The sequence below is a fragment of the Camellia sinensis genome, chromosome 14 (genome assembly GCF_055761805.1).
Source record: "Camellia sinensis isolate YWXY chromosome 14, ASM5576180v1, whole genome shotgun sequence".
NCBI classification, from domain to species: Eukaryota; Viridiplantae; Streptophyta; class Magnoliopsida; order Ericales; family Theaceae; genus Camellia; species Camellia sinensis.
The window spans coordinates 78,696,947-78,719,416 of NC_138974.1; positions in this window are offsets into that span (position 1 = coordinate 78,696,947).

The window sequence follows — 22,470 nt, forward strand, 5'->3', positions numbered from 1 at the left end:
ACAAGTTGACCAAAAGGAAAAACAGGTGCAGCTAGTCGTCCAATTTGGCTCGTTCCCTCCGGTGTCAGTGAATATGGTGCTTATATTACCACTGGAGTTTCAAGCTGAAGATGAAAACCAAGGTCAAAAGGTTGACCCAATTCCAGTCTCCAGTGAAGACTCACTAGTAAGTACAGTGCAAGATGAATCCGAAGCAGCCACACCAATGGAAACTGAGGACGAGAGTGAGGAAGAGGTAAGTATTAACCTCTCATACCCATTTGAGTATCCTACGACGTCTATGACACAGCATGTCAAACCCTTGTATATCAAGGCCTTTTTCGATGGAATACAGATAAATTGGGTATTGGTGGATAACGGGGCGACAGTAAACCTGCTTCCAAAATCTTCGTTGAAGAAACTAGGAAAGAAGAACCCCAGACTAGTCCCAACCAGTACAGCCATTATTGGTTTCGCTGGAGACAAACAGATGGCCCAAGGTATTTTGCCCATCAACCTAAGTGTGGGAACCAGGGACTGCATGACAGCATTATTCATTATCGACATCAATGCTAAGTATAATGCTTTACTTGGAAGAGATTGGATTCACACCAACAAATGTGTGCCTTCTTCTTTACATCAGAAAATCATAATGGCCTTGTGCAATGGAGAGACGGAGAAAATCAATGCAGATCCTCAACCCATCATAGCTTGTGCAGATTTCGTAGAGGCCATATTATATACTGAAGGAGTGGCACCACTCAGTATACTGAGAAAACCTGATGGATCAGCCGATGTGACGGCTGATGAAGAATTTGCACACCTAAAGCACTTGGTCCAAGAGAGTGCTGATGAAGAGTTTGTCGTTAAGGATGACAATGATGCCTGGTTGTAGGCAAAGAGATGAAACCCAAGAAGCTAAGTCCTTGGCTCTAATTAAGTTCTTAGTATTGGATGTAAAATCAATAGTCCAGAAAATGCAAGAGCAAGAGAAAGAAGTCATGATAATTGGTTGTAAGAAGGAACAACAACAGGTCAGATTTTTTGCCTTAGATAAATATTGTGCTTTGGATATTGAAACAAAAGTCCAAGAGATACAGGAGGAAGAAGCCTTGTGGACAGACTTTGTCTATGAGGAGGAGGGTAAAGATGTTGAATCAAAGAAGTTGGGAGCAGAACAAGGCAAGGAGATTGCTTTGAAGTCAGAAGGAATCAAAGAAGGAGCACCAGTAGATTCTCAGATACAAGACCCTTTGGAAAAAGTAAATTTAGGGAAGGGTTCTTTACAACAGCCCGTCTATATAAGTGCTTGGTTGAATGCTCTTGGCAGGAACCAGTTGTTGGTTGTTTTGAAGAAATATAAGGATTGTTTTGCATGGTCTTATAATGAACTACCAGGATTGGATAGGTCATTAGTAGAACATAGGCTCCTTATGAGACCTAATTTCAAACCATACAAGCAAAAATAGAGAAAAATGAGTCCAGAAGTGATTCAGAAAGTTAAGGAAGAAATTCTTAAACTCCTCAAGGTAGGTTTTATTAGGACAACCAGGTACGTTGAATGGCTATCTAATATTGTGCCTGTAGTTAAGAAGAATGGTAAAATGAGGGTATGCATCGATTTCAGAAACTTGAATCTAGCAACCCCAAAAGATGAGTATCCTATGCCTATAGTAGATTTGTTGGTAGATAGCTCAGCAGGGCATCAAATTTTATCAATGATAGATGGGCATTCTGGTTATAACCAAATCTGCATTGCAGAGGAAGATGTTCACAAGACAGCATTCAGATGTCCTGGGAATATTGGCACCTTCGAATGGATTAAAATGCCATTTGGCCTGAAAAATGCTACGGCTACATATCAGAGGACTATGAATACTATTTTTCTTGACCTTATTGGAGGGTATTTAGAGTGTTATATTGATGACATTATAGTGAAATCCCAGTCCATGGAAGAACATTTGTTTCACTTAGAAGTAGCTTTCGAAAGAATGAGAAAGTTTAAGTTGAAACTCAATCCTCTTAAATGTGCTTTTGGCGTATCATCTAGAAACTTCTTGGGCTATGTAGTACACAAGAAAGGAATACAGATTGAAAAAGCCAAAGCCATCATCGAAGCCAGACCTCTATTAAGTAAAAAAGAATTACAAAAGTTCCTTGGCCAGGTTAGTTTTCTTCGAAGATTCATCTCTAATAATGCAGGAAAAACTAAAGTATTTTATTCCTTGTTAAGGCTAAAAGATGAAGAGGAGTTTGTGTAGACAGCAGAGCATCAAACTGCTTTCGAAGGAATCAAAGCCTACTTAGCCAACCTTCCAGTGCTGATGCCACCAAAGGGTGATAAGCCCTTGAAGTTGTACATAGCTGCAACAGAAGATTCATTGGGAGCTTTCTTAGCCCAAGACAATGAAGAAGGCAAGGAGCAAGCTGTTTATTACCTTAGTAGGTTTCTAAATTCTTGTGAATGTAAATATTCAGCTGTAGAAAAATTGTGCCTTGCATTGTATTTTGCTACAATGAAATTAAGATACTATCTTTTGCCTACACCTGTCTTGGTAATTGCAACCACAGGTTTGGTTAAGTATATGTTATTTAGACCCATGTTGAGGGAAGAATTAGCAAATGGATACTAGCTTTGTTAGAATTTCATCTAGAATATGTTCCCTAAAATGCAATAAAAAGACAAGGTTTAACGTGTGTTTGGGAAGGCAATTTGAGGCTAAATTAGCCACATACGGACAAAAGTGGCTAATTCAGCCACATGGAGACAAAAGCATGGCAGGAGCTTGGCAACAACCATTTCACAGCTAAATTTACGAAACTACCCCCACATGAAAGAGGGGCTAATTTAGCCTCAACGTCAGAAATATTCAAAGTAAAAAAAAAAAAAACCTTTTTCTAAAAAACATCTTTTCCCAGAAAAAACAAAGAAAGTTGGAAAAAAAAAATTAAAAACATTTTTTTTGTTTTTTGTTAAAATATTTTATAAAAATAAATTCAAACTCCATTTTATAAAAATATTTTAAAAATATTTTAATTTTTTTTTATGTATTTGGTTATGATTTGAGTGTAGAGTTGTGAAAGTAGTACGGAGTTTCGCGTTATGTGTTTGGTTATGAGTTTTAAAAATAATTTATTAATTGAGTTTTATTTTATGTGTTTGGTTACGATTTGAGTGTAGAGTTATTTTTAAATTTAAAATATTAACATTTTAAATTATTTAAATTTTTTGAATATTTAAATTATTTAAATTTTTTTGTTAAAATAATTTTTTGAATATTTAAATTATTTAATTTTTTACGATTTAAATTTTTTGAATATTTATTTTAAATTTTTTCTTATTAAATTATTTAGATTATTTACATTATTTAAATATTTAAAATAAAAATAAAATTAAAATTAAAATAAAATTAAAATTAAAATTAAAATTTAAAATTTAAAATTAAATTAAAATGAAATTATTTAAAATACACAGTACAATAAAATAAAACCTCACTTTTTATCATTTAACAGAAAATGAAAAAAAAAATAAAAATAAAAAACACATGAAAAAACCATTTGCAAAAAAAAAAAAAACTAAAAATACATAAATTATTTTAAAAAAAATACGCCTCATTCAAAAATATTCAAAAATATTTAAAAAATTACAAAAACATAAATTCAAAAAAAAAAAAGAACGACAAAAATACGCCTCATTAAAAAATATTTTAAAAAAAACATAAAAACGTAAATTACCATTCGCGACGTAATTTAAAAATAAATAAAACATATGAAAACTCATTTTTGAAAAATAAAAAAAAAAACTATTGTATACCAATAAAAATAAAAAAGACAAAAAAATACGCCAAATCTAAACCCAAAATAAAAAATTTAAGTAAAATACACGAAATCCAAACCCAAAATAAATAATAATAATAATAAATTTAAGCAAAATACGCCAAATCCAAACCCAATATAAAAAAATAAAAAATAAATTTTTTAAAGGAAAATATGCCAAATCCAAAAAAAAAAAAAAAAAAAAATTCAAACAATTTCGGTCCTGTACATGGCACTGACGTGGAGGACCATTTGAGTGTGAGTGGCCATGAGAATCATGTGTCAAGGGCAGTTTCGTAATTTACCATAAAGACACCTCACCAAAAAGCTAAAAAACCAAAAAAAGCGAAAAAGTCCTTCCCAAATCAGGTTTTTTAGCCCCAGGCTAAAATAGCCAAAAAAAGCCAAAAAGCCAACCCACTTCCAAAACGAAGGCTTAGCTAATTTTTTGGCAGACCATCCATGTCAAACAGAAAGCCAAGAGATAATGGAACTTGGTATGGCTAGTGTTGAACCATGGCAAATGTGGTTCGATGGATCAAAAGCCAATGGTTTAACTGGAATTAGTATAGTAATTAAGTCACCACAAGGAGTAGAAACCACGCATGGTTTCAGAGTTGATGAAATTACTTGTGCCAATAATCAGGCTGAATATGAAGCCTTAATAATGGGACTGGAAATACTTATTGGATTACAAGCTCATGCAGTTGACATATTTGGAGATTCTCAATTGATAGTTAACCAGGTGAAAGAGATTTTCAAATGTCAAAGTATAAGTACGTTGTTATACTATGTTGTTGCATTACATCTGCTTTCTCAATTTCAAATAGCAAATGTAACTCATGTCCCAAGATTCTTGAATAATAAAGCTAATGATGTAGCTCAGAAAGCTTCGAATTTCAAGAGAAGGGATATACTGGAAGAGATATAAGCTAGACAACATATCATAAAGTAATACTACCATTGAATAAAAGGAATGTAGTCCTAGAAGTCAATCATAATGACTTACAAGAACAAGATTGGAGGCATCCAATAATGCAGTATCTGACTGGCCCATCTTCGAAGGCCAGCAGAAAAATTAAATTACAGTCTATGCAATACATAATGTATGGTAATGCTCTCTACAAAAGGGGGAGAGATGTGTTATTGTTGGAATGTTTGGGCCCAAAGAATGCATTGATATCTATGGCTGAGGTTCATGAAGGCATCTATGGTGCTCATCAGCCCGGTGTGAAGATGAGATGGCTGCTTCAAAGACATTTCTATTATTGGCCAACTATCCTTAAAGACTACATAGAATATGCAAGAGGTTGTTAGGTATGCCAAAGGCATGGCACAATAAGGCACGTGCCCATAACTGACCTGCATGCAGTTGTGAAGCCTTGGCCATTTAGAGGATGAGCCATGGACATGATGGGGAAAATACACCCTCCCTCTTCGAAGCATCATTGCTTCATCTTAGTGGCCACTGATTACTTCACCAAGTGAGTCGAAACTAAGCCATACAAGGCTGTAGACCAGACTGACATCATTGGATTCATTAAGGATTTAATCCATAGATTTGGCATCCCACAGACTATAACTGTTGATAATGGGACTGTATTTGATGGGAAAATGATAAAGTCTTTTGTGGCAGAATTTGGAATTAGCCTTGTTAATTCCACTCCCTATTATGCACAAGCCAATTGTCACGCTGAATCATTAATAAATCTTTGAAAAAAGGAATACAAAAAGTTGTGGAAGACAATCCTAGAGATTGGTATAACTTATTGTTGGATGTATTATGGGCTTATAGGACTTCTCCAAGGTCAAGCACAGGGATCACTCCTTATGCCTTAGTATATGGACATAATGCAGTGCTACTTGTGGAAATTAATGTTAAGTCATTGACGGTGAGATGCCAGGATCAGTTAGATCTTGAGCAATACCATCAGACTATGTGCTTGGAGTTAGAAAGTATAGATGAAGTTAGGATTCTGGCATTAAATAATATTCTTTTTCAAAAGAAGAAAATAGCCAAAAGTTATAATAAGAAAGTCAAACACATTGGCTTTGATGAAGGTGATTTGGTATGGAAGACAATACGCCCAATAGGGATAAAAACCATAAGTTTGGCAAATGGTCACCTAATTGGGAAGGATCATATCAAGTTCATAGAGTCTTGTCTTTTGGAGCATACTATTTGGGAAGTTTGGATGGATATGTACATCCTAAAAAGATTAATGGCAGATACTTGAAGCCTTATTTTCCAACCATATGGGAAACACAAGGAATAGAATAAATGTTAAGTAAAAGAATATAAGAATATTCAAATGATGAATAAGAATTTGCTTTTCATAAAGAATTGAATACATTCTGCCATAAATTGGCCCAAAAATCAGTACAATGTCTCAGTTGTTCTTTTACAATGGATGTTCTATTCTTAAATGATGAGAACAACTGGATGGCTGTGGTCATTTCCTGCTTTCGATCGGCCAGTCCTTGATTGGTAATCTGCAATTTTGTGACAGTTCGATCTAAGGCCTGGTTAACCGCGGATAGCTCCTCTTCAAGTTGAGCTTTCTTCTCCAATAGTTGAGTTCAAAATTGAGAGACAGATGAATGTTGTTCCTTTAGCTCTGATACTTCAGTATGTATTTTGGAAACAAAGCTCTGGTCTTTCACCAATTTCTCCTCTGCAGCCTTGGCAACATGGCAAATGTTGATGTAGAAATCAATGGTGGCTGCTGCTTGAGACAAATGACCTGAGACAGTCATGTCGGATTGTTCAACAATCTTGCAGCACTGGAGGAAGCCATTTCTTATTATAGGCCTTTGTAAGGCTTCGAAAGGGATCCTCGAAAAAGATGTCAACAGCTCCAGGCAGCTGTCCAAGTCTATTGGAGGCAAGGAAGTCTTACTACTGGTGGAAGAGCTCTAAAAAATTTCTAGTAGAGAATCAGCCAAAACTAATGGCTCGGTCTCATCGCTAGCCATTGGAGAGGTGGAGGGTATGTCGAAGAGGCTAGCTAGTCTGGCTTCGAAGATGTCTACCTCATCCGTGGACATGAAAGGTGCAGAAAGAGCTTTGGTGGAAGGAAGAAAGGACTGCATAGGAATAGGAGAAGTGGATGGAGCATCTTCAGCAGTCTCTATAGTCCTAGCCACCAATAGGTCGAGGAAAGAGAGGCTGGAACTAGGCAAAGATAATAGACCATGAGTTGGAGAGCTGCCACCACCCTCTATAGAGGAATCAGCTACCATCAAAGATGAAGTAGCTGCTAGAATTTCTTTTGGAAGAAGAGGAGAAACAAGGCTCGAGGAATAATCAAATTGCGTAAAATCAAAAGATAAATGAGGGAGGAATGGAGTTAAGCCCAAGGGAAAAAGAGAAGGAATACTTGGCCGCAAGGAGGGTACGGAGAATAGGCCTAGAAAGTGGGAGTATTATTTGAATAGACTTCACATTTTGCGATTGATCAACTTTGACCGAAATTGAGGGAGTCCTTATTTGGAGAATAAGCTCAGTAGTGGTTGCTGCAAAAGAGGAAACACAAAGTGATGTCAAGTCTTAATGCCAAGAATTTGACAAGAGAATAAAAGAATAGAAACATGAAAGAATTACTTGTTTCAGAAGTGACAGCAATGTTGGGAAAGCTACAAAGGGAATAGTATTCAGCAATGTGTTGCCTTCTCGCAGTTTCTTTTGGATTGCATTAGCAGCAGCAGCTTCATCTCTTAATAGTTGCTGCTGCCGCCTCTTCTCAGCTCTTTGAAAAATAATTATTTCTATGGAATGTTCCTCCTCTATTGCTTTGGCAGCCACCCATGAGTGGGGTCTTCGACCAAATCAGAAGGAGAGACAGTCATCTTCTTTCTCTTTCTTCTCGGTAATGGTATTTCCTGCTCTTTCTCAATCTCTCTCTCTTCAATCTGGGATTCAGGCTCTTCAGGAGTAAGTTCATTTTCCACTACTTTGCCAGCTGTCTTATGAGTGGGGTTTTCGACCAAATTAGAATGAGAGACATTCATCCTTTTTCTCTTTGTTCTCTGTAATGGTATTTCTTGCTCTTTCTCAATCTCTCTCTCTTTAGTCTGAGATTCAGATTCTTCAGGAGTGAGTATTAGCTTTCTTTTCTTTTTCTACTGTTGTTTGTCTTTGAGAGTAGCTAGAGTCTCAGCTCTCTTAGGAGATTCTTCTTGTGGAAACCTTGTACCAAGATGTATGAGTGTAAAGGAAACAAACAAAAGAGTCTAAAAGAAAAGGAACTTGAAAATACTTACCCTTTTTTGAAACAGCTCTAGTAACTCTAGCTGGAGGGGGTGAGTCTGCATGAATAGTTTGGGCAGCTGTGGAAAGAGAAGGAATGTTCTCGACTATTGTTGGTTTAGCCTTAGAAGGCACTTCTAGCCCTATCAGCAAATCATGGGGGTGAACTGCTAAGCGTACTTCCATATTGGCTGTCCATTAGTTTTGAAATCTTTTCAAAGCCAAGCCAGAGTGAAGGAAGGGGACAAATTTGAACTCACTCCATTCTTTCAACAGTTTAAATGTTGCCGCCTCTAGTTTTGATTTGGGTATTCTCAGGTCTCTGGCCGTAAGATAGACATTCGAGAGGCTGCAAAGTGGAACGGGAATCCCCTGAGTAAACCTAAATTGTATGGCAAATTGAAAAGGGCAGTATACCTCAAATATACACTTATAAACTTGAGGGTTTAAAGTACCAATGAACAACTCCCTTGGTAACAAAATAGAAGCCCACATATCTTTGTGTGGTGTGGAGCACTCTTTATTAGCTAAGAATGTTTGCAACCAAGCAGGTCCTTTGTTGGCATCAAAGGGATAGAAGAAGGTGGCAGATGGAGAAATAAGAAGTTGATGAAAAAATGTGAGGTAATAGGCACAGGAAGCAGGATAAAGAACAATTTTAGCATATTTCTCCCCATAAGTGCTAGGATCTTGAACAAAAAATTTTAAGCATTTGGGATGCCAATCAATAAAGTAAGCAAAAAACTAGAGTTGGAGCACCCAAAGGGGACCTCCTTGGTTGATATCAAGAGGTTTCTCACAAAATTGGGAGCAGACTCTATAAACATGGCCTAAGAGATATGGAGCCAAGGCTATGCGTTTCTTCAAAACAAGGGCCTTTGCAAGTGGGGCAAACTTAGGCATAATTGCTGAGATGATGTACAAAAGAGAAATTTACACAACTAGTATAAAATAAAGAAAAATAGTTCTCTATCTCTCACGGGGTCTTCCCTTTTGTTTTCAGCCTTTACAAAATCACTGTAGGAGGAATTTAAGGGTGAAAGGGAAAACTTTACAGAAAGGTTCAGGTAGCTGGGTGTAAAAGGAGTACCAAGGGGTGAAAGCCCTAGGAGATGGTAGATATCAAGAACGGTGGGGGCCATCATGCCACACCGAAACTGAAAAAAATTAAAAGCCGTATTCCAAAAGCAAAGAGAAGCAAGAATCAAAAAAGGGTCTTCAAGAATGATTAACCTGGAAAGATGAAGGGCGTTGAGAATACAGAGCTCTTGCAGGTCACCTTCTCTTACAAGCACAACTTTGTCATACTATTCCTCCCACTTAGCTCTCAATGTTGGCCAGTAACGGTGAGGACGGGTCATTCTCCAATTTTCCCAGTCAAGCCCCCTTCATAGAGAAGAAAGTGGTACTCCAAGCGAGGGTATAAAGCTCGCAGTTGAGCGGGAGCTTCTCAAAAGATGAGACCTAGGACATATTCTTGTTTATCGCTATGTCGAGAAACAAAGAGGCGTCCGCCTATGGCACTTGACCCATCAACTGTAAGTTTAGCGATCTCTTCCTCAATACATCTCTTCAAAGCCATTGTTGGGCTTATACGATCGCCAGTTGGTACTTTCAGAGAAGAAGAATCCATTGGTGGCAAGTAGCAAGGAAGAGAGGGTTAATAGAGGGGAAGGGTTTGTGTGTTGAGCAAACGAGTGATTTTAGAATACGAAATAAAAGGGTTCTAAAAACCTTTGTGTCTGGAAAATATATCGTATAATTCGTAGAGAAGTACTAAAAGTACAGACACGAAGAGTTTCCTTAAATATTGATACTTTTGAAGGGAAAAACACATCCCAGATGTTGTTGTCAGCTTCGAAATAAAATATTTGGCTTCGAAGCCAATTTTTAGCGCCAAAATGAAATGGCAAACGGCTTTGAAGCACATTCCACACCTAAGGATGTAAAATTTTTCAAGTATTTGTTTACTTCGAAGGGGGCTTAAAGACATGTTTTAGGTTTTTTAGTGAGAGTAGTATCCTTCGAAGCAAAACTTGAGATCTCTTAAGGATGTGAATTGTTGTTTGAAGTATCAAAACCAATAGTTGGTTTGATAGTATACAGAAGAGATTGTTTCTCAGATTAAAACAATGTAGCCCTTGAGAGGAGCTTCTATATTTTTGAAAGTATGGACTATTGTTCGAAGCAAAAATGATCAATTTAAAACTGATTGATCGTACTAATCATATGACCATATGTTGGATATGATTAAAACAAGCTTTAAGGGGTAAGACTATTAAATTCAAAGCACTGATTCAAAATGGAAACCAGCAAAAGTTGTCAACTGTATTCCATAAATTGGAAAAGCTTTTGTTGGTTTTTTCAGTGTTTCATTTGAGATGATTGAATCTAGATTCAAAAGATGAGATTGGTGAGTTCGAAACCCTAAATTTGCTTGTAAAGACAAACGGAGATAAAGTCAAACCATGCCAAACAAAGAGAAATGTCTTAATTGTATTGAAACAAAAGCAATTACATCGAAGGGCCCTCTTTGGGAACAAATTCGGGTTCATAAAACTAAGGAATAGAATAAATAACAAGATAATGGAATTTAGTCTAGCTATGGTCAATAAATTGCTGTTCCTTTTTTATTCTATCCTTTATTTTCTCCAAGCTTGGTTGCTGAAGTTGATGTGCTTTCACTTGATAAAAGTGCTCTCACTTGATAAAAGAGCTCTTCAGCCTTTATTTCGAATGCTGTTTTTTTTTAACCCTTATTCCAACTCGTTCATATCCAAGTCATCCCAGTACGAAGAGTCTTTATTTTTGAAGTCATCGTATTCTTCGATAAGATTCTTTGCTTCGTACTAGGTATGAACTCGAAGGGATAAAAGTTGATTCAAAGATTGGATGGTGGCCACAGAGGTCCGATGCCAATGGAGAAGCAACGGGAGTTGGTCCAAAAACATTTGGAATTTTACTTTGGCTATGGGGTTGAGGACGTGACTCCGAGTCATAATATCACAAGCCCATCAAAGGTTCTTGAGAGGAACATCATCTTCAAGAACATTGAAATGCAAGTGAGAAAGGCCATAAGCAAAAGTCGGCCTTGCTTTCGCTGAGCTGGGGTAAGGGAAGGTGGAGGCTTGTAAGGAGGAAAAACCTTGTCCGCAGGAGGATAAGCCTCAGCCTCTCTGTCCAGCAGGGATTTTGCGGAGGAAGAGATATAGAGGCTTCCATCTCGAAAGTAGGAGGAAACTGAGGGGCATTAACATAATCAAGCCAGTCAGAAAGGCAAAGCTTCGCCTTCTGGGCTAAGAACGATGGGTTATATCCTTGTGCCTCTTCTGGGTGTCGGGTAGCTTGTACTATCTTTGTAGGCATGGATGATGTGTACCATGCTACAAACAGATTGTCCTCTAAACTGCATTGACGGTCGATGGGCACGTAAGGATAAACCACCGAACTTCGAGCATCAAAAGGGAATTCTAGAGGATCAGTGAACTTGACAAAGTGATGATTAACTCGCTCCCTTAATTCACATGCCTTGGATTCTGACCAGCTTCTCCAACCAGAAGCCCTAGAAAAAGAAGAAGCCACGACCTCATCCCATGCAGAAGATTGTGAATTAGAAGAAGAACTTCTTATGTCTATAGTTGCAAATTTCTGGATCAAGGGATTGTAGACAGTATGTTCGTAATCCAAAGGTTGATAATTTGCGAAAGCTTCCATGACTTAAATATATGAAGGTGGATAAGGTGGCTAATCAATGCATGAAGAGTCTTTCGAGGACGAACAGTATTATCAAACAACTCTTCATATGCTTGATCGAAATAAGAAAAGGTCTGTTTCTCCATTGAATTAGACTTTTCAAATACTGAGATAGTGAGCGTGTTTAAGGGATCAGAGAGGAGTTAATGCAAATGTTCATCAATGAATGACGGTTGTGTTTCTAAAAATGTAAACCCCATGTACGTTCTAAAACGTGATTAAAAGACCTTGATCCACTAATATCACCAAGTACTGGGTATATTAGTGCGGGGGGTAATGTTGGCTACATATTTTGTATAAGCCAATTACAATTCAACGCGTGGCAAAATAAGGGCAATACATGAAGACTATTCAAGTTTTCGATCGTGATCGTACACGTGGCAGTTAGTATTGGTTCTTATAAGATCTGCGTAGCACTGGATCAACAAAGAGATGCAAAGTGATGTGACTTCAACGGTTGCTCACATTCAAATTCAAAATCAAGAGGGAAGCCTAACTGCAAGTGATGGCATAGTGGAGCTAATTATAAGGCAACATGATCAGCGATCATGGAGGAACGATTCGACGGTTAGAAGTGCAGTTCGATGGTCATCCTTGAGAAGTATAAATAGCAAAGAAGGTCCCAGAAAAAATCCCAGACTCAGATCCAAAAAATCAGCTTTATTCTACTTTATTTCTTTTCCAGTTTTTACATTTCTTGTTCTTTACATTTCTGTACTTCGAATTCCTACACTGCATTTCGTTCATAGGAGTAGTTTCAAGTAGATTGTTACTATAAACCTCTACGAGACTGACTCAGATCTTTGTAAGTCTTTCATTTTGCTTAATGAAATACTACAACTGTTCTTCATTTAATCATTGTTTGCTTAATTCTCCTAAACAAAGCCACTAGTAAAAGTCCTCTTCATTGAGGCTGAAAGAACTAAAATGCAATCATCTGATAATTGGTTGGCAATTAAATTTCTGTAAAGACTGATTGATCCTTGCTGGCACGCTCACAATTACAAAAAAAAAACCTTCGAAAGCCAAAAAAGCCAACAATATTAAAATATGTAGGAGTTGGACCATTTTAATATCTTTTATTTATTTATTTATTTACTTTTTGGGTGTAATTTGTAAGATCTTAGTGGCTTATAAATTGTTCCTCTCATCTACTCATTTCTATACCAATTCTTTTTGCACTTGAGAGATTACTTGCCAAAGAAGGGTGCTTTTCTTGGTGGAGTTTTGGGTTTACCATCTTGTGCAGAGTTGGTTTGAATCATACGACAAATGATCGGGCTGTTGTATCTTGGAAGGGGCAAGTCAGAGTTTAGTAACTGTTGTATCGGTATTTGGGTTTTTCCTACTGTAGTGAGCTTGATCTCCGTAAAGAAAATGAAATATCCATACTTCAGTCTGATCTATTTATATCTCATTTTTTTATATTATTTATTAATAAAATATAATTTTTTTAATATTTTTACCAACAATATCAAAGTGGAAGAGAAAGATATCATAAAAATACAAGAAGAAGAAAAAACTAGTACACAAAAATGACAAAGTCAACCCCTCATGTCTGGTGGTTAACTACTACTGCATTTGTCAACAATAAAAAATAAAAAATAATAATAATAATATTTTTTTAATGTAATGGGTTGTGAATTATGTTGTTTCAATAAATGGGTTATATAATTGATTAAGTTAAATTTATTCACGCCTATCATTATTAATAATTCCAAGCATTGTGATTCTTGGTGTGTATATGTCTCACGAACCTGGCACTGGCGTGTAGCTTACAAGAAAATGCCATTATATCCAAGTTATCCTTTCACGTCAAGCTTGCTTCCAAGGTAGAGCTCAATGTGTAACTGTTTCTATGTGTGTTTGTGTGTATATATATATGACACGAAGTATAGTATATATTATATCTTGCTTTAATATACACATTCTCACACTTAGGCCCGTTTGTTTTGGGTTATAGGGAGAAAATTGAGATTCATAATAAGATGTGATTCACTAATATCGTGTTTGTTTTGAGAGTGAAGAGGGGATTCGTAATCCCCTCCGGACTACGAATTCCCTTGGGGATAGGATTATGATAGGCTTGTGAGACTTGGTATTAGAAATTAGTCTGCCGGACTATTTTTATTTATTTTTTTATTTTTTACATGTTGTGCATTTTTTTTAACATTAATGTTTAATTTTTTATATTTTTTGTTAAGTAAAAATCATTATTTTATTTGTTTTATTTTTTTCTAAAATTTTTTTATTTTTTTTATTTTTTTACATGTTGGGCATTTTTTTTGAATATTAATGTTTAATGTTTTTGTATTTTTTATTTGTTTTATTATTTTATATAAAAATAATTTAATAATCCCTATATCAACAACTGTCATTAAAATAAACACAATTTTACTTAATCCCCTCACTAGCAATCCCCTCACTATTAATCTCTCAATATGAATCCCTTTTTTTCTATCTCTGAAAACAAATGACGCCTTATGTAATTGCTCAGGTAGTCCTGAAGGGAGCATTTAGATATCAAGATTAGTGAGATTTTAAATTTGAGTCTATAAAAATGAGAGATTTGATCAAAGTCTCTCGTAATAAAACTTTAATGTATTAAGGATAAGTATAAGGAAAAAAAATTCTTGAAAATTCCAACGCATACCACTATTATTAAAATATTAAACTTTAAAATAATATAATTTTTGATCTAGATGTTGTTTTTTTAATAACAATAGTATTTTTAGAATCATCTCATCAAGATCTATCAAATAAGATTCATGTTGACTATGAAATTCTTAAAAAAAATAAAAATTTATTACCTTCAAGATTGATGTAAACAGTAATATGTTACTCCGTTTCACAGTAACATGTTACTCTGCAATATTGTTAAAAAAAAAAGAAGAAGATATTTTACTTTGTCCTTATTCAATTATGTGCCTTTTTCTTAGGAGATTTATGAAGCAAAATAAATTGGGTTGTCTTTTTCACCAAATAAGAGTCTAATGGAAAGATTTTAACTAAATTTTCTCATAAAAATGTGTTAACATATTTTATAATACAATTATTAACATATTAACTGTTATCTTCAATAATAATATATCTTCAATAATAATAATAATATGCACCTTCGTTTAGGTCAATATACAGGAACCACTGAATGAGATATTTTCCTAACATGGTTAGAGTCTTCTGCGTCAAGAATGATTAATAAATAAAAAATGAGAGGTGGTTGAGGTTCAAGACGAAAAATCTAATTGGAATTTTTTTTATAATTTTAAACTTTGTAATTTTTATTTCTTATACTATTGATTTTTATTTAAATTTCATAGCATTCACAATTAAAATTACTTTATGTATTTTTTTTTTGGATTGACAATCACCCAATTTCCCTGACCTTCACTAGTTAAAACAATTTTGATAATTAATAAATCAAATCGTGTAAATTTTTCATACTTTTGTGTAAACAAAAAGGGAAGGGAAATTGAAAATTTTAACTTTTGTTTTTACAATTTTTCTTCTGCTCTTAATTGTTCTTAAGGATAAATTATTTAGTATTCCTTAAATAAGTTCCGGTGGTACTCCAAAATAATAATTATTAAGCTAACCTATTGGACATATCATTTTCATATTGAAGTATTAGAAAACAATATGAACGTATCAATTAATTAATGGAAAATGTTATAAAGACAAGGAAAATAAATAAATGTTAGGAATATTGTTGTAACATCATTTTCTTTTCTGGCCAAATTTGATATTGGTCTACAAGAAATCGCTCTATTCAAATTTAAGTTTTAATTTTCGTCTATTGATTTCATTTTAACTCTTCAATAAGCAAAATTCTTAGAAACATCCTAGTACTCACATCTAAATAAAGTTTCATTGGATGCCAATTAACTCTATATTTTTATTTTTTTTCACTCACCTTTTGTAATTGATGTAAATAAATTAAATAAAAGGTATGATAGGCTTAATCATGGTCTTTCATCCAATACTAATGATGGGGAATCATCACAAGAATCATTCTCAATCTCTGGCATGTATTTGAATACGTAGGCCAGCCCATTGATCAAATTTATAAATCCATGGACATAAAAATTTTTGGATTGTCAATTAAGTTTCTTTAGATAGACAAATTAATAAATAATAAATATCAGAGGTACCTATAATGAGAAAATTGATCGCATACCAATCGAGTGTAAATAAGAATTGCGACTCAAGGTATAGTTCCTCTCATACACCATGCTTATGTGCAAAATTATTAGGAAGGACTGTGTATATATATATTTTTAAAGGTGTGACAAAAAATTAAATAAAATAAGTTTCTTACAAGAAGCGAAAACTACTTAGTGATATTGTTGCCCATGTTGGCTAGTAGATTAACACATTTGTTCATTTCTTGGTAGTAGTGAAAGACTCTAGATATTCTTATTTTGTTCATTAAAAACCTACAATTAAAAATGATGTTATTGAACCTACGGTGAGTCTTGTCTTTAGCTTTCATGAATTTCTCGACCAACTTAGCGTCTACTTTTTTCTTTTAGTTTAGCGATCAGGGATGTTCGGGACAACTTACGACTTAGCATCTACAACCAACTGACGACTTTGCTGTCAAGTTTAATCCATCTTCTCTTTAGGTCAAAAGTTCTATATCCAGGGTTGTGGCATGTTCAATGCACTTGCCGAAACTTGCAATCCATTTCCCATTGTGATCCGTAATAAGTCCTCCTGTAATGACTCCAACCTCCGATTAATGCTAATTCATGATTAATTATGCTTAAGAGTAATTTAAAAAGGATTTGGGATTTATTTGCTTGTGTATTGCATTATTTATGTGTTTTTATCTGTTTGTGATAAAATGATCTGTTCATGTCTTTGACTTTAAATTGCGAATTGAAAGCCTTATCGGCGTCTGAATCAGAAATCGACTTGATTTATGTGCTAGTTAGGATTTATAGAATTTTATGGTAAGTTTAATTAGAATTCGGTTCAGAACGACTAAATTAGATTAAATCATGTTAATTTATATTTGTTTGAGTAAATTACTAAAATACCACTTGGTGGGCCACTATCTAAACCATTGTTTAGACTTGAATTAAGTGTTTGTTTTCATCACTCTTCTCCATCCACAAGACCAATTCGAGAGAGAGAGAGGGAGAGTGAGAGTAGGAGAATTTGAGTTCATCAAGAATTTGGCTAGGAAATTTGAAGAATTGAAGAAATGATTGTATAATTAGGTTCCTACACCTTAACATTCAAGATATAAGGTAGAGAATTCATCTTCTCTATTGTGATTTTGATTTACTTCTTGCATGGTTCATGGTAAACTAGAGTTTAGAGTCAAGTTTTTGTTGAAAATGTTGAATTTAGAGCTAAATCATGCATGCATGTGCATATCTTGAAGTTTAAAGTTGTTTTCATGGAAATTCTTGCATGCATGTTTACATTTTGGTTGAAGTCCATGATTTCATCTTGTTTTTGAAAGAATTGGCTCTTATGAGCATGAATTGGAAGCCTTGAGGTTGATTAGATTCATGCATGTTACATATCCATCATGTTCTTGAAGTTTATTTAAAAATTGTGTTTAATTGAACTACTTTTGGGCTTTGATTTCTCAAATTGATCTTTGAAACATGTCATATTATGAGTTTGCAAGTGTTTTCCAGAAAATTAGTTCAAAATGATCGAATTTGATGCATTGTAGTTGAGTTTTGAGCTTGAGGTTCTAATTTGGAAATTCCAAATTTTGGACTCACGCTCGAGCGGGTAACTCTACGCTCGAGCGTACATACTGGGTTCATGAAGTATGCTCGAGCGGGTAAAATGACGCTCGAGCGGGAATTTCGTATATCTAGTACTTTGCCTGTGTTTACAGTCCGCTCGAGCGGGGTAATGCACGCTCGAGCGAGGACTTGTGTCTCACGCTCGAGCGGGTATCGAGCGCTCATCGAGCGTGAATTTCTTGCATCCAGCACTTTTACTATAGCTTGAAGTCCGCTCGAGCGGAGTAATCCACGCTCGAGCAGGTTCCTTTTGTCTGCATCAGCCAAATTTTGAAAAGTGTTTTAAAGCGCATCTTTGCATCCTCATTCCATCTTAGGCATTCCTAGGCCATGTTTTAGACTCTGTAATGAGGATAAGAGATTAGAAATACACTAAGAGCCAACGAAATAAGTTTTGTACTATTAGAACGTGTGTTTCAAGTGTGCATCTGTTATGTGTCGTGTAGGTCACGTGCCACGCCCTGTCTGATCGATCTGCTCTGTTTGTCTGTCTCCAAGCTCACTATGAGTAATAACTCTGTAAAGTTATGTTTTAACTTAAGTATTTTCCGACTGGTATGATATGATCTGTTTTTCTGAAATGCTATCTTATGAATTATGAATGAATGTCCAATTTTTTGAAATATATTTGTGGCACCCTTAGTTCACGTGGCCCTCGCCCGGGGGTAACAATACCGTGGCCAATCTGCACGTGGCCCTCGCCAGGGGGTAATAATACCGCGGCCAATCTGCATGTGGCCGTTTCCTGGAGGTAACAATACCATGGCTACTTGCGCGCAAGTTATGGACCTTTGTGGTCGTTGGTACCAATTATATATGTGGGTCTCTGGACCAATCTGTTCTGATAGCTAATGGATGTACCACGTATGATCTTATGCAAAATCTGAATATGCAAATGTATATGAATCTGTTTCTGTTTTGAAGTCTGATTATGCTCTAAATTAAATACTAGATTCTAACTTGTGATGGACATCATTCATATAACCCCTTTACTCTGTTATTATTCACTGGGCTTTCGCTCACAGTTTATATTATATATGTAGGTGAGCCGGCATGTGACCAGAGACAAAGTTGACGGCCCTCTATACCGTTTTTGTCAGCCAACCGCTGTGCCTCCCGAGGAGGTTCCGATCGAGTCTAACACCAAGGCTGTTTTTGTATTTCATGCTAGTCTTTGTGTAAGCACTGTACAGTCAGATCCTGGGAAGTTCACTTCTGTAAATATTTTGTAAATACTGTGTATCTGGGCTGGCATGTTTATATATATATTTATAAGTTTTAAAATGTTCTGTCCCATGTGCATCATCACAGCTCATTGGACCTTGTCTATTTTGTATTATTACTTCCGCAGCCCCTTATTATTTGTTAATCGGTTCAGAGGCCTTTGGTAATCCACGGATTACTGGCTGGTTACGGTGCTAAACTCGTAGGGGCGGGTTTGGGTTGTGACACCTCCCCCGCTAGCCCAACTTGAATTTCCTTTGGCAGCCCTATCAAAGTCAAGTTTGATCAAGCCTTTTTGAAGGTTCAATTTACTACAATGATTTGTTTTATGTAAAAGATTAGCTCAATGAATAAAGGTAGAACAGTTGAAGGATTTTGTAAGGATTAAGCTAAGATATTGCATTGGTTATGACGGGAGGGACGGTATCGAAGACAATTCTATTTGTAAGAAGCCAAATATTTCAATAAGTGATTCAGAAGATAATCCCACAAGGGAGGTGAGAAGATAATTCCACAAGGGACATGAAAATATATAGTATCTTCATTAAAATAGACAATTTTTTAGTTAAATTTTAATTAAAAGTCTATATTTTTTATTTTAATTAACCATCTTTTCAATTATATTCTCTAACAAACTCTCTATTTTTTATTTCATTTGTTGAGTCATATTTCTCTAACTATATGTAGCTAGTGATTTGATGTTCAACTAAACTAACTAGCGAATAATTAAATATGATGAAATGTATTTTTATGATTTTGTGCTATAAAATAACCAAGTGAAGGTTCTAATGAGTTTGATAATGATACTCTTAGCACTACACTATTTTCATACACTCTAGATGATGACATTTAAAGCATTTCTTATGTGTTAAAATTGCTACACTTTGTAAATGTGTAAAAGATATATGAAATAATAAGAATATAAAAAAATGTGTATTGAAATTAAAGAGTTGTTAAAATTGGCATTGATCTAAATTATAATAATTTAAATGTAAAATTTATATAATAAAAAAGGTAAAATTAATTATAGTTAATTTTTTAGAAAAATTTTGGATTGTAAAGTGACATTTATTTTTTTTATAAAAAATGATTCATCCACACAATTTTTACCTCTCAAAACCCACCGATTGACGTGACAAATAAAATTTTAAATGTTAATCAACATTCTAATATTCTCTTAAAACTCTCCTACACTCAAATACTCTTAGTGGTCAGAATCATAGAAAGGTGTTTTGTGGTGAGTGAAACACAAGTACAACACATAGTAATTGGTATAAAATTTGTATTCTGTCTTCCCATCTTATTCGGAGGATTTAGGAAGAGAAATTGTGCGCATGTAGCACTACGATTTTTTTAATATATAATTTTAAAAAAATAGTCAAACCAATCTTAATAATTTCTATTGAAATATTGTATGTTGGGCATAAAGAAAGAAAATAAAAGAAAAAGGGGTAGGATAAAGTAGATAGACAGCAAAGAATCAGAAAAAATATAAAGGATAAATTACACTCACCTCCCCTGAAATTTTTAATAATTATAGAGATCTTTCTTATAATTTTAATAATTATAGAAATCACTCTTACTTTTAAAATTATTATTAAGATTACCCACCTTTAATCTTCTAATAATTTATTTAATAGAATATGATGATGTCATGCTAGCGTCATGTACTATAAGTAAAAATTCCAAAATTGCGTTTATATATTCAAATAGTAAGTTTCACTTAGGTTTTACAAAAAATTAATAAAGACTCATACATTATTTTAATAATGTTAAACAAAATTATTAAATTCTATACAATATTTTTAAAAAATTTAAATTGTTAAGACAAACATATATATAGTAGAATAACCAAACGTTACCTTATCTTAAAAAAAAAAAAGACCTTATAAATTGATCATTAAACCTTATACTAGATTAAATACAATCATTTATTTAAAAATTACGAAACGAAGTATAAAAGATGTTTTATTTTTTAAAAAGACACCAATTTTATAAATAATTATTTTGAGAAATTAGAGTTTGAATAAAAATTTAAAAATACATATAAGTATTTGATTTTTTTTTTGGGAATGAAAAATACATATTTGAAGAAATTATCCCTCTCTTTCCATTTTCTTTACTTTATTTATTTCATTTTTCTTTTTATTTATTTTTTTATTCATTTTTTCACAGTATCACTACAGCAAATAGCGACACCATATAATTTATTATTATTATTCTTATTATTATTATTATTATTATTATTATTATTATTATTATTATCATCTGTTCTCTTCTCTATATTTTTTTCATCATTTTTTCTCTTTCATCAATGTTAGCCAGAATCACCCAATACTATAGTAGGTTACGAGACATGTATTTTTCTTATGTTTTGTAAACATATTTCTGTATTAATTTTTTTTAAGAAAAATAAACATAATAACATTTCATATTTATAATAAAAAAATTTGACTTATAAAAATTACCAAATGTTACCTCATAAATATATATAAAAAAATTTATCATTTTATTTTTTCACAATCCTATGTTATTCTCAAATTTTAATTATCATTAAAAAAATAAGTCAATATTTCTCACCTTAATAATAAAATTTTTAAAAATAAATATAAAAGTCGAAAAATATCTAATCACATTACAATAAATTAAAATTAGAGGATAAGGAATGAAAGATAAAGAAATTATCTGAGAATAATAAACTATTTAAATTTGTCATTTCTTACATCTAATTAAAATAGAATTTTATTTGAAGAAATAAATTATTTGAAAATAATAAAATACTCAAATAATTTGTTATTTATTACATTTAAAATCTATATCTCCATCTTTGTTTCTTTCATTTAAATTATTTTTATTAAATTAAATCTCAAAATTAATTCAAATAACAAACATGAATATTCTTTCTTAATTTCATTAATGGTTGATTTTTTTTTTTAAACTTATAAAAGTTCAAAACTTATCGTGGAAAAAAAAAAAATACCAAGTTAAAGAAATGCAAAAAAAATTTGTGAGAAATAAAATGATAATTTAAGATAGCATTTGGTAACGTTTACGTTTTTGATTTATGTTTACAAAAATTTTATAAATTGGTTTTTGTTTATTTTTAGAAAAACATAAATTATAAACGCGTTTAGTTTAAACAAAATTTTTAAAAATATAAACTAAAAAATATGTTTGTTCAGGCCTAAAATATTTATATTTATTTTTATTATTTATGACAATGGGATCACACATATTATAATTGAAAAAAAATTAATCAAAAAAATAATTGAAAACAAATTTAATTGGAAAAAAATTTAATTGAAAAAAATGAAAAAAAGTTAATTAAAAAAATAATTGAAAAAAAATTTAATTGGGGAAAAAAATTAATTAAAAAAAAATTATTTGAAAAAATGATTAATTGAAAAAAATAATTGGAAAAAAATTATTTGAAAAAATAATTAATTGAAAAAAATAATATTTGAAAAAAAAATTGAAAACTGAAAACGTAAACTCATTTTTTAAGTTTACGTTTTGTCCTCAAATTTATAAACTGAGACAACTATTAATAAATCAAAAAAATTATCAAATAAATTTTTATGACAGTTTTTAAAATTTTTGTAAATATAAACTGAAAACTAAAAATGGAATGGTTACCAAACAAATCCTAATATATAGGTAAATTACAATTAAAGGGTA